This window comes from Pseudophryne corroboree, chromosome 10 (genome assembly GCF_028390025.1).
Source record: "Pseudophryne corroboree isolate aPseCor3 chromosome 10, aPseCor3.hap2, whole genome shotgun sequence".
Taxonomy (NCBI): domain Eukaryota; kingdom Metazoa; phylum Chordata; class Amphibia; order Anura; family Myobatrachidae; genus Pseudophryne; species Pseudophryne corroboree.
Window position 1 is genome coordinate 169,413,597 of NC_086453.1, and position 12,696 is coordinate 169,426,292.

Sequence of the window (12,696 nt, forward strand, 5' to 3'; positions counted from 1 at the left end):
ATAATGGAGATATTACCCTTTTGGTTGAAACATTATAACTAGCTCCAACAGATACCATTGGTAACATAGCATTTTGCTTAAGTGCAGTATAGTCCGTCAATTCTCTAGCTGTTGGGACAGTTGCAAAGTCCCGTAAAGATGCAGGTCAGTAGCACCAGCTGGATCAATTAGTCACCCCGCTCGGGGGGGTTGATTTCGGATGGCACTCTATGTGCAGTAATGAGCCTCCCGTTTAAACTGTGAGTACGCTGACTCTGGCGGACGTGTGGCGGGTCCCGTTGAGCCACTGTAGGGGACCACTCCACTCAGGAAGCTGATCTTAGATGGCGCACTGTGTGCTTAATGAGCCATCCGTTTAGACTCTGAGTATGCTGTCTCTGGCAGATTTGTGGCTGGTCCCGTTGAACCGATGTAGGGGATCATGGATCAGGACTCTGCTGGTAATTGGTATGCTCTGTGTAGTAAGATCAACGCGTTTCGTTCCTCACTTACTGGGAACTTTTTCAAGAACTTGAAAATGTTCCCAGTAAGAGAACGAAACCAGCAGAGACCTGATTCGTGATCCCCTACAGCAGTTCAACGGGACCAGCCACACATGCGCCAGAGACAGCATACTCGGAGTCTAAATGGACGGCTCATTACTGCACACAGATCGCCATCCGAGACCAGCGTCCTGAGCGGGGTGATTTATTGATCTTATCACACGGTGCATACCGACTATTAATAAAGACTTGATCCGTGACCCCCTACAGTAGTTCAACGGGATCCGCCAGAGACGGCGTACTGAGAGTTTAAACGGATGGCTCACTACTGCACCCAGAGCGCCATCAGAGATCAGCGTCCTGAGTGGGGTGATTCATTGATGCAGCCCTGCAGCATTACTGGACTGTCCCAACGGCTGGAGAATTGACTGACTATACCGCACTTAAACAAATAGCTACATTAACCAATGGTATCTGCTGGAGCTGGTTACAATGTTTCAGTGAAAATGGTAATATCTCCATTATTTTTACTTTTTCATTTTTTTCTAAGGTATCAGTATTACTAAAGGCTTTGCTGGGACTCCAGCATTAAACATACCACCGCATAAGAGACCTTGCCGTAGAGTGGAGGTTCTCAAACTCGGTCCTCAAGGCACCCGAACAGTCCAGGATTTAGGTATATCCATTAGCTCATCACAGATGGTTAAATCAAATTGACTGAGGTGCTAATTAAGTCACCTGTGGACAAGCATGGATACATTTAAAACCTGGACCATTGGGGTGCCTTGAGGACCGCATTTGGGAACCTCTGCTGTAAAGTTTAACTTTTATCAAGGATATATACCTGTTCGGCACTATCAATATATAAGCTACATTGTTGTGTGTTTTTAAACTGTTACTTTGTGTTGTAATTGTTGCAGCTTGGCCAAGATGAGAAACTTATGTATACCATTTTATTATATATGCTCGTATAATTGCTCATTGTGACGATTTTTAATTAAAATCATATGATCTTTATAAATATCTGTTATGTGCCATTAATGAGAAGCAGACGTCACCTACTGTAGATTGTTAATATACTGAAAACCAGCACAGTGAATTCCTTTCTGTATACAGGTTGAGTATCCCTTATCCAAAATGCTTGGAACCAGAAGTATTTTATATATCGTATTGTTCCGTATTTTGGAATAACTGCATACCATAATGAGATATCATGGCGATGGGACCCAAGTCTAAGCACATAATGCATTAATGTTTCTTTATACACAGTATACAAAAAGCCTGAAGGTCATTTTAGCCAATATTTTTAATAACTTTTTGCATTAAACAAAGTTTGTGTACATTCACACAATTCATTTGTGTTTCATATACACAATATGCACACAGACTGAAGGTCTTATAATACAATTATTTTTTTTTTACTTTGTGTATTAAACAAAATTTGTGTACATTGAGCCATCAGAAAACAAAGGTTTCACTATCTCACTCAAATAATTCCGTATATTTGGATATGTATACTCAACCTGTATGTTTTCATTTTAAAAAAAGCATCCACCAGGCTTTTTTTTTTCTTTTTCACCAACTGCAGGTTGCAAATGGCTGTTTTAGCAGCCACCTTTAAAATTCATTGTGTATTGACATTACTAAATTTACCAGCGCCTGGAAGTTTGAACAGAGTAATCTGTCATAAATCTTTTTTGTACTTTTATCTAAAGCAATGTATAACTCCACACTCCAGGAATACATAATATCAAAGGCTACAATATCCTGATACTGTACATCATCACATTGATCTCAATTAAAAGGCCCAGTACAAAAGAAGAATCCATACAACAGAACAGCAAACAGTGATATACTGTTTATAAAACACAACTATAATGTGTGTGCATAATGTAAAATATATATACAGGTACAGTATCTCTTATCCAAAATGCTTGGGACCAGAGGTATTTTGGATATCGGATTTTTTCGTATTTTGGAATAATTGCATCCCATAATGAGATATCATGGTGATGGGACCTAAGTCTAAGCACAGAATGCATTTATGTTTCATATACACATTATACACACAGCCTGAAGGTCATTTTAGCCAATATTTTTTATAATTTTGTGCATTAAACAAAGTGTGTCTGCATTCACGCAATTCATTTATGTTTCATATACACCTTATACACACAGCCTGAAGGTCATTTAATACAATATTTTTAATAACTTTGTGTATTAAACAAAGTTTGTGTACATTGAGCCATCAAAAAACAAAGGTTTCACTATCTCGCTCTCACTCAAAATAGTCCGTATTTCGGAATATTCCGTATTTCGGAATATTTGGATATGGGATACTCAACCTGTGTGTGTGTATGTATATATATATATATATATATATATATATATATATATATATATATATATATATATATATATATATATATATATATATTTCCAAAAAGATCGTACACATGAATCTTTCAAGAAAGTTCACTATGTGTGCAGGGACAGCTATAATTGATATGTCAGAATCCAAACAATTCACTTCCTAGAGCTTGCAGGGAAGAACCAGCACACCTTTGCACATAGCCAACCTGGCAAAACCCTGAGGAAGGAGACCTGAAACAACAGCTGTTGGGACATGCTGAAATGCTCCAGCAAAGAAGATTCAGAGCACAGCTCCCCACACTGACAGTGACATGCTGCAAGTATATGATGTTTACCCTGGATCATGTTTATGACATATAGCAGCATGAATATAGTTTATGCTTCTAACAGGATGATTAAATAAGTGTTTGGCTTTGTGCAAAGGTGTGTTTGTTCATCCGTGCAAGTTCCAGGAAGTGGATTGTTTGGATTCTTATATATATGTGTTATGCAGATATTGATTGTCTGGTATGCACAGTGAACAGGAAGTGATGTTGTTTCTACTTCCGGGTGCCCGGGGTTATAACCCCTGGTGCTGAGACAGTGTTTGTGGAGCCATGTGCATTGTGACAGCATGATATCGGCCATGTGAGTATTTGCACTTCTGTGTTTATCACTATTGTTTAAAGGTTACACTCCAGGTTGTTGACAGGAAATATGTATTGTTTTATACCCTAGTGATCTGTCTGAATTATTGGAAACCATTAAATAGAATGCTTGGATACAGATGTATATTGGAAAGATCACCTGGACATAGTGAGTAGTTAGAGGTTGTGATATCTGTGTACTGCTCTATTGCATATTTGTATAGTCAATGGCTTTGCTCCCCTTTTGTTTATAGGGAGAGCCGATCATATTAAGAAGTAACAAGTTGATAAATGTGGAGGCACGGCTACCAGAGTATGTGATTACTTGTGTATTATTTTTCTGTTAGTTGAACCTAGCGCTGTTTCTTTCCCTATACCCCTGATATTTTGTATATTGATTTTAGATGCATTTGGGTCGCCCACCTGTTGATTGGACAGGTGTTATTTGGACATCTCCCAAAAAGATTGGTTTATGTAAGCCCTTTAGTCTGTTGACCCCACATGGGTGGCCACTGAAGTATGTTTGTATTTACCCACCGGGCTTTAGGTGTATTGGATGAGTGCACTATGAGTGTGCTTTGGCTAGTAATGAAGTATTTATTTTGCAACAATGGGGCCTGTGAGGCACTGAGTGTGTTTTTATGTTCATATCTTTTCTAGATCTCTATTGATGTTGTAATACTTACATCTGTGAATTTTCTGAATCTTCACCGAATCTGCCTATCTTGAAAAAGACCCAGATATAGGGTCGAAACGTCGATCAAGGGCGAGTTGGTGCAACAGATGATCCAACAATTAAACTATGGAACTATTTTATGAGATATGACTTTATGTATGTCTTTTTTATTTTTGTGAGTGCCCCTTCCACTTTGGTGGAATTCCAGTATTATATATACAGGTTGAGTGTCCCATATCCAAATATTCCAAAATACGGAATATTCCGAAATACGGACTTTTTTGAGTGAAAGTGAGATAGTGAATCCTTTGTTTTCTGATGGCTCAATGTACACAAACTTTGTTTAATACACAAACTTATTAAAATATTGTATTAAATGACCTTCAGGTTGTGTGTATAAGGTGTATATGGAACATAAATGTATTGTGTGAATGTACACACACTGTTTAATGCACAAAGTTATAAAAAATATTGGCTAAAATTACTATCAGGCTGTGTGTATAAGGTGTATATGTAACATAAATGCATTCTGTGCTTAGATTTAGGTCCCATCACCATGATATCTCATTATGGTATGCAATTATTCCAAAACACGGAAAAATCCCATATCCAAAATACCTCTGGTCCCAAGCATTTTGGATAAGGGAGACTCAACCTGTGTGTGTATGTATGTATATATATATATATATATATATATATATATATATATATATATATATATATACTTAATACTACATAAAAGATCACCAACCTAAATAATAGTTAAAGGCTTTTGAGTGCTAAAATACCAAGTCTAGAAATCCATCTGGACTTGCATTGAAGTAGTTTGAGAGCTATCCCCACCCCTAAAAGACAGGGTAGTATGATCAATCACCATGTATCTCAGGGCTACCAAACTCTGAGTGGCATGGGCAAAGTGCCATGCCAAAGGCTGGTCACCCTGTCCAGATTCAGTTGCTGAACTAATGGCTGAACAGTGACCTGCCGTCCTGTCAGTCTTGCTGACATAGCTGAGTCCACACAATTGACTAAATAGACAATGAAACAGGTAGTACACGTAACCCTGTGTCAAATATAAAATCTCATTCCACTGTGTGGATGACAAAACTGTCTCCAGATATTAAATAGTGGCAAATTAAACCATTTTCTCTTACATCCTAGAGGATGCTGGGGTCCACATTAGTACCATGGGGTATAGGTGGGTCCACCAGGAGCCATTGGCACTTTTAAGAGTTTGAGAGTGTGGACTGGCTCCTTCCTCTATGCCCCTTCTACCAGACTCAGTTTAGAAAATGTGCCCGGAGGAGCCGGTCACAGCTAGGGGAGCTCTTCTGAGCTTTTCTAGTAAAGTTTAATGTAAGAGTTGTTTTTTTTTTTTACAGGAGGCTGTTGGCAACAGCCTGCCTGCAGCATGGGACCAAGGAAGGGAGCAGTGTCCGCCCTGCGGGGTTTGAGCCACTGACTTCGCTGACTGGACACTGAGCTCCTGAGGGGTCTGAACGGTCTCAGCCACAGGGGAACTGCTCGCCCCAGCAGCATGCCGCCGACCCCTTACACAGTTGAAGAGAGTGGTGAGTTAGTCATGGACCCCCCTAGCAGGTGGGGGGCCGTTGTGAAGATGGCGGCAATGGGGAGGGAGCGCGGTATTATCCTGGGCCAGCGCTTACCCCCCACACAGGAATAAAAACCTGCTTCAGGTACCCCAAAGTCCTCCGCAGCGGGTGTTTCTTCTGCGGGACAAGACGTTTGTGACCCAATCCATGGTCCGGGATGTCTTGAAGCCACCCCGGGTGTCAGTTCATCAATGCATTTGCCTATTGGGAAAGATGGTAGCCTCCTATGAGGCTCTCCAGTACGGGAGGTTCCATGCTCGGCCCTTCCAACTGGATCTCCTGGACAAGTGGTCGGGATCTCACCTCCACATGCATCAGAGAATTCATCTGTCGCCAAGGGCAAGGATTACTCTCCTCTGGTGGCTCCTATTGCCTCACCTCCTAGAAGGATGCGAGCCTCCAGGGCTGGGGACCAGTCACTCAAGGAGTATCCTTCCAAGGACGGTGGTCAAGCCTGGAAGCCGGCCTGCCCCTCAACATCTTGGAACTAAGAGCCGTCTACAACGGTCAAATCGGGCCATCCAAGTGCAGTCTGCCTCTATGCCCCTCCTACCAGACTCAGTTTAGAGGAGCCGGTCAAAGCTAGGGGAGCTCCTAGAGCTTCTTTTTTTTTTTTTTTTTTTTTAAGACTAATAGGCATAGGGAGGCTGCTGGCAAAAGCCTCACTGTTTCTTGGGACTTAGGAGGGGGGGGGGGGGGTAGTGTCCAACCCTCAGAGGTTAATGGCCACTATCTCCGTTGACAGGACACTGAGCTCCTGAGGGTGTTGATCGTTAGCCCCCGAGGCGACCGCTCAATCCCGCAGCATGCCACCAACCCCTAATAGAGCCAGAAGATAGCGGTAGTGAGTGTGTCACTGGTGACCCGACAAGCAGGGAGCCGGTGTGTATGGCGTAACAGGGTGGGAGCGCAGTACTGACACTGCGCTCCGGAGGCTCAGTGGTACACAGGTGCGGCGCTGTGAGGTGCACCCTGGCCCGCCGCTATACCCTACAAAACTGGTCACTCAGGCTATCAGGGACATATGTACTACTGCTAGCGCCAAGTGCGGAAAGATGCGCCATGTTTTGGGGGCGTAGCTTCCCCTCAGAGCAGACCCAGCAGCTCACCAGCGCCATTTTCTCCTTGCAGATCCACACTCTGAGACGCTGACAAGGAGCGCTGACCCTCCACGACTCCAGCTATCTTGTGCGGTACCAAGGGGGTTGTATAAGGTGTGTGTGTGTGTGGGGGGGGGGGGGGGGGGGACTGTCTAATACTGTGTAGTACTATTAAGGGTACACAGTCAGCGCCAGGTTGTTATACTATGACTGCCTACTGGGGCGCTGTGTGTGCTGGCTCTAAGCTCTGTGTTTCTCTGAAGGTACTTTGGAGAAACTGTGTCTGACATTTTCCTTTTTGTGTGTGTGTGTATGCACATTTCTCACATAACCATGTCCAGGGACTCTGTGTCTTGTTCGGCAGAATATGTATCTTCTCCAGAGGAATCCATTCCATGTACACAGGAATGTAATATTTTGCTCAGCCTTCCAAAGCCAAGCCAGAGTGGGTAAATTTTATTAAGGGAATGATATCACAGATTTCTACTAGGATTGCACATTATGAGGCTGAATAACAGATTTTAAATCGGTCTGTGCAGGTTTTGTCTGGTTCTGTCCCCACTACCTCAAAATCCCCTGGTGTATCCAAGAAACGTGCACTTGACACGGCACGGCAGAGAGTGATGCAGATATGCGGGGGGTGAGGCTTTCCTGGCAAGAGGGGTACAACTCATGATTGAGGCTATTAGGGATGTGTTAGACATTACTGACAAACCACCTGAACAGGTAGAGGAGGCTTACTTTCTCATACGTCCTAGAGGATGCTGGGGTCCACTTCAGTACCATGGGGTATAGACTGTTCCGCAGGAGCCATGGGCACTTTAAGACTTTTTCTCCTTCATCCACTAGGGGCCACTGGAGTGTAGTTACAATGGGGAAATAGTAGGTAGTAATTGGGAGCTGGCACTTTAAAAATTCTCACACTGTGGCTAGCTCCTCCCCTACTATCTCCCCTCCAAGCCAGTCTTAGTTTAGTGCCCGAGGTGAGCTGGTTCACTTGGGTTTAGCTGAAGAATTTTTTCTTTTTCTTTATTATTTTATTTTTCTTTCACACACTCACAGACTGGCAGCTCTGCCACTGCCAGTCTGCACCGCGGGAGCTGCCGGCGGGGTCCCATCGCAGCTGCGTGCGGCTCGGGATGGGCCCCGGCTGAGGGAGACACTGAGCTCTCCTGAGTTGGCGGACACCGCTGCGTGCGGCGCGTGTAGGGGCCACTCCATCCAGCAGAAGATTCCGGCAGCATGGCAGCGGTGAGTATCAAAAATGGTCGGACACCGCTGCGTGCGGCGCGTGTCGGGGCCACTCCATCACAGAAGATTCCGGCCGGACACCGCTGCGTGCGGCGCGTGTCGGGGCCACTCCATCAGAAGGACAGCGGTGAGTACAATCTCCCCCCCTCCAGACTGATGTGTGATTTTACATAATATGTGCAGAGTGAGACTCTTAGATGTGATGGTCTTTACTGTGTTGTGTCCTGCATAACCTATTACCTACATCTAGCAAAGGCGCAACCAGTGTTTGAATCTCACTGAAGGATGATTTACTAACCCCCTTATAACGCTGCAGTGCATCAGCAGAAGAGAGGGCGCACTTACTGGTTTGAACTTGGCGCCATTATGTGGGGGGCGGAGCTTCAGCCCGCTCTGTAAGCGGGCTCAGCGCTCTTCAATCCCCGGCTGCAGCAGACAGGCAGCAGGGGGTGATACATTTACACTACCCGGCCGCAGCATACAAGCTTACAGGCAGCCGGGTAATACATAGCGGGTTTTTAAATTTAAAAGTGGCGCCGGAACAGAGGGGCGGAGCTAACTCCCGCTCCGTCCGGCGGGCTCAGACTCTCAGCTGCATACAGGCGGCCGGGGGGGTTACACACCGCTCCCCGGCCGCAGCATATATTACAATATACAGGCGCTCCACGGCAGCAGCAAACAGGCGGCCGGGGGTTACATTTACCCGCACCCCGACCGCAGCAAGGCGGCCGGGGGATACATTGGCACGCCGAGGCAGGGGGGGCGGAGCTAACTCCCGCTCTGTACGGCGGGCTCTCTCCGCTCCCCGCGCCGCTGCAGCACGCCGCTCCAGTGTGTGTGGGTATGTCAGTCTCACACTGAAGGCTCATTCCTCTCCTGGCTGTGCAGGGAGGATTTCTTTGCAAGGAGGGGTGAGTAAAGGCTTATAACCCGCTTTACTCAGCGGGCTCCCAGGTCTCACTGTCGCTAGGCAACAGACCTTGTCTCTGGGGTTTTTAGCTTTTCCATACTTCATGCTGCTGAAATATAGCTACATTCCTCCCTGCAGTAGAGTCCTCTACCCGGCATTTCCCTACATGCAAATCAGGGAACCTGCTCTATTACAGTAGCTGGGACTCAGCTCATTAATAATTTAAAAATCTACTGTGCAGTATTTATTTACCTACAAATACACAGTATTTATCTACCCTATTGGGTTCACATAGATGGTTTCACGGTGGTGTGTGTGTATATATACATATATAGTTATGTTTGTGTGTGTGTGTATGTGTGTATATATATATATATATATATATATATATATATATATATTTAAGTGCGTGTGGGTATGTATATAGATATATCCATAAAATACCAGATATAGGGGATAAAACAAACACTTCCGCAATGTTTTCTAATAACAGAATACCCCACCTTGCCACATAACATTTTCCCCCCATCTTTTCTCACAGGCTGGTCACCATTTTGAAAAGCCAGCGGAACCTCCGAGAAACATCTGGTGCACCTTAATTAGCGGTACACTAAATACAGGGCGGGGTGTTGCCTTCCCTTTATTATTCCTTGGTGTCACTAGTTACTAATGCTATTTGTAATTGGGGAATGTGTGTAAGGCATCAGACAAATAGCGCTGTGGCTCAATACGCTAGTAGCGGGTATCTGAACAGGGGTTTGAATCCAAACAAAACTTTAAGGAGAGCTCCTATAGCCTAGGGCTAAGACTCCTGTCCCACAGCGCAGCGTTACTGGTTCAGGTCTCCGCTGCTCCAGAAAGTTTATTTTAATCGTGTCGGTCACTACACATTATAGTGCAGACCTTACGTAGGGCTCTGTTTATTTAACCCACCTTTTCTCCTTTCGTTTGTCTCACCTGGGATAGTCGAAGAATTCCTTCTTAGGTGTGAAGTATGCGGCGGAGCCATCTGCTTAGCCCTCCACGCACCTGCAGGACACTCCTGTTTGAACAGCTCAGATTATGCAGGTAATGTCACTGTTAACCAGAGACCTTGTACGTCATTTCACCTTTCCAAAAGGAACCTTGCTAACATTCCATGCATTACTGATGTCTGTTTTCTGTGGATCTGAACCAGTGTCTCAGAATATACAGGTGCATTATACAGCAGTTCATCTGATACTGCAGGTAAAGGAGGCGGACACGTCAAGTCCATCAGGGTTCCACGCCAATGACGAAATGACAGCGACTGGTCCAGTTTCGGATGAGCTGGGCAGGCTCCGGTAGGCGGCCGACAGACACCCGAATACACAATATCAGGTATCAAACAATGTTTGTTTTCCTATCCTTTCCCCGCAGATGGCAGGAGATGGTATCAGAGCCTCTCTAGGGTATACACCTCGGTGTATCGCCGGTCCATCAAGCCGCCGTTTTCCTGAGGCAACCTTGCTCAGGGATCCATCGACATATGCGGCAGCGCGGTTCTACCGGAGCAGGTAGGTTGGGGAACAATTGTCCTCTAGGTTACAGGATGCTTCGCATCAGGATCAATTGATACTTTGGTACAGGTCAGAATCACGATTCTGCTTTATGTTCTTTGGAGGTCTCCACGTCTGCAGACTCGGACCCTGCATCTTCGCTTGGGTTGTCTTAACCCGACGGCCTCTGGGGCTGCGACAGTGACAGGTGAACATGAAATCCTACGGGGCAGATGGTTCTGGGGAAGGAACTTTCTGCAGGATTTCTTGAACCATTGGAGGTAAGTCCACTTTGCTTTCTCCTACTACTGCCCCAGCTCCAAGACAGACCTTTACTGGTCTTTCCTTTAGATTTTTCCGTGCCCTTTCAGGCTTTCGACTCCACACGGGTGATATCTTCGTCGCCAGGGGTTCTCAGGGTAAAAAGGCTGAAGCAGAGGTTCAACATCCTCGGTCCAGTCTGATTTTATGTCATCCTATACACCCATTACACAGACTTTCCTACCACCTGGAGGGTCCCAGGGTAGGCGCATGTCGATGGGAGAAGGCTTGGGCGGTTACAACCGTCTCAGGAGTCCCTCGGCATGGGTCGGCCGATATACGATGACAAGAGAGTCATACTGCAGGCTGCGCTCCATAGGTTTCTAACCGCAAAAGGGTGTTGATCCCTGTTTTTCACATATCATTTGAATTAGGACAGTTCTCAGGCCTTTGTTTTCTTTTCACGTTCCGAAGCCAAGTGGCTCGGACAGGCCTATTCTGGCCTTACAATCCTTTTAGTCGGTGATTGCTAGTTTGAACAAGAAAGGGAGTCTTACGTGTCCCTTGTCTTCAGAGATGCCTGTTTACTGATTTCCGTTGGACAGGCTTTTCTCAGATTCTCATTACAGGATTCTCATTTTCACTGTCAGTCCTTTCCTCTTCTCTCTTCCGCTCCCACAGAGTTTAGGAAGATCACAGAATAACTATTTTTCAAGGGCAGTGGGTGACGTTGGTTCCCTAATGGGACAATTTACTGCTACTATCCCACTCTGTACATTAGGTGGCTTCTGAATATCCGGAGGATCCAGGAGCTTCTGATTCGACACAGATCCAATTTATGCTCCGCATAGACGTTTCTCAACACGGTCCGTCAGAGGATTTTTCATTCCTCGGCACCAGATACTCTATTCCTTCAGTCAAGTTGCGACGCAATGAGTGGTCGCCTCCATTCCTCTCTGAGCGGGGGACCACAATCTTCTTTCCAGATCAAGCCACCAGGTCAGACTCCTGGGTGAGGGAACATTCCCCGGAGTTTTGTCAGCTGGTCCGCTGTGGGCGGAGATTTCGGATCGACCTCATGGCGTTCTGACTGACTCTTTAACCCTTTATTACTCTCGGACGTGAGCTCTGGCGGCAGTAGCTGAGGAGGCCCTCAGGGCTCCGGGGAGTTTTCTGGTTATTCTATCCTGCCTCCTTTTCTATTTCTACCTCGTGTTCAGTAACACAGGAGGGGATTATGCGTGCTAGTCCTCTCGGTGGCGCTGGTTGGGCCACGCATGACTTGAAGATACAGATACGCCTGTTGTCAGTAGAGGAGCCTTGGCTCCTACCTCGACTGGACTGTCTACTTCAACAGGCTCCTTTTTTTTCTCCTTGTTCAATCTTACACTGGTTTCGTTTACCCGCGTGACTGTTCACGAGACCTCAGAAGGGAGGAGTTCCCTAGTTCGGTTAGGCCTACTGGGCCCCGATTTCAGAAGTCTGTTACCTCTTCTCGCTTTTGCCACTTTTGGAAAACTTTATGGGACATAATAAGGATAAAAGGGGTTTTTCCCCCTTCTTCCAGTTACCATTCATCTTTGGTTTCTCTGGGAGGTTTTGCTCCGCTGCGCTTCAAACCACACTGACCGGAATTTTAGGTCTCTGCCTTTTTCGCTTTTCTTCCAAATGAGATTAGCCTAGCGGCCGTAAGTTCGGCCTCTTTTTCAGGGAGTACTCTATTGGCAACTCCCCTGGCTGTGCTTCGGCCTCAGCGGTCGTTTCTTCCAGAGGGGATGTCCATTTTTCATATAAATCTGACACTAGTGTTTTTCAGTCCTCTCTGAATGTTGTCAGGGCTCGCCAACTCTCTACAGAGGTCTCAGGTTATTCGATGAGGTGTTTTTC

General features: G+C 45.6%; 1 protein-coding gene and 1 long non-coding RNA gene across 9 annotated transcripts in view; both read left to right on the forward strand.

Annotated features, from left to right (window-relative positions):
- The window catches only part of KAZN (kazrin, periplakin interacting protein), an 847,756-nt gene that overhangs the window by 179,539 nt on the left and 655,521 nt on the right, over positions 1-12,696 (forward strand). The window lies entirely within an intron of this gene.
- LOC134965123 (uncharacterized) lies at positions 3,427-3,782 on the forward strand. The gene is made up of 3 exons (XR_010188332.1): positions 3,427-3,482; positions 3,573-3,650; positions 3,736-3,782. It is a non-coding gene; the product is annotated as an uncharacterized LOC134965123 (long non-coding RNA).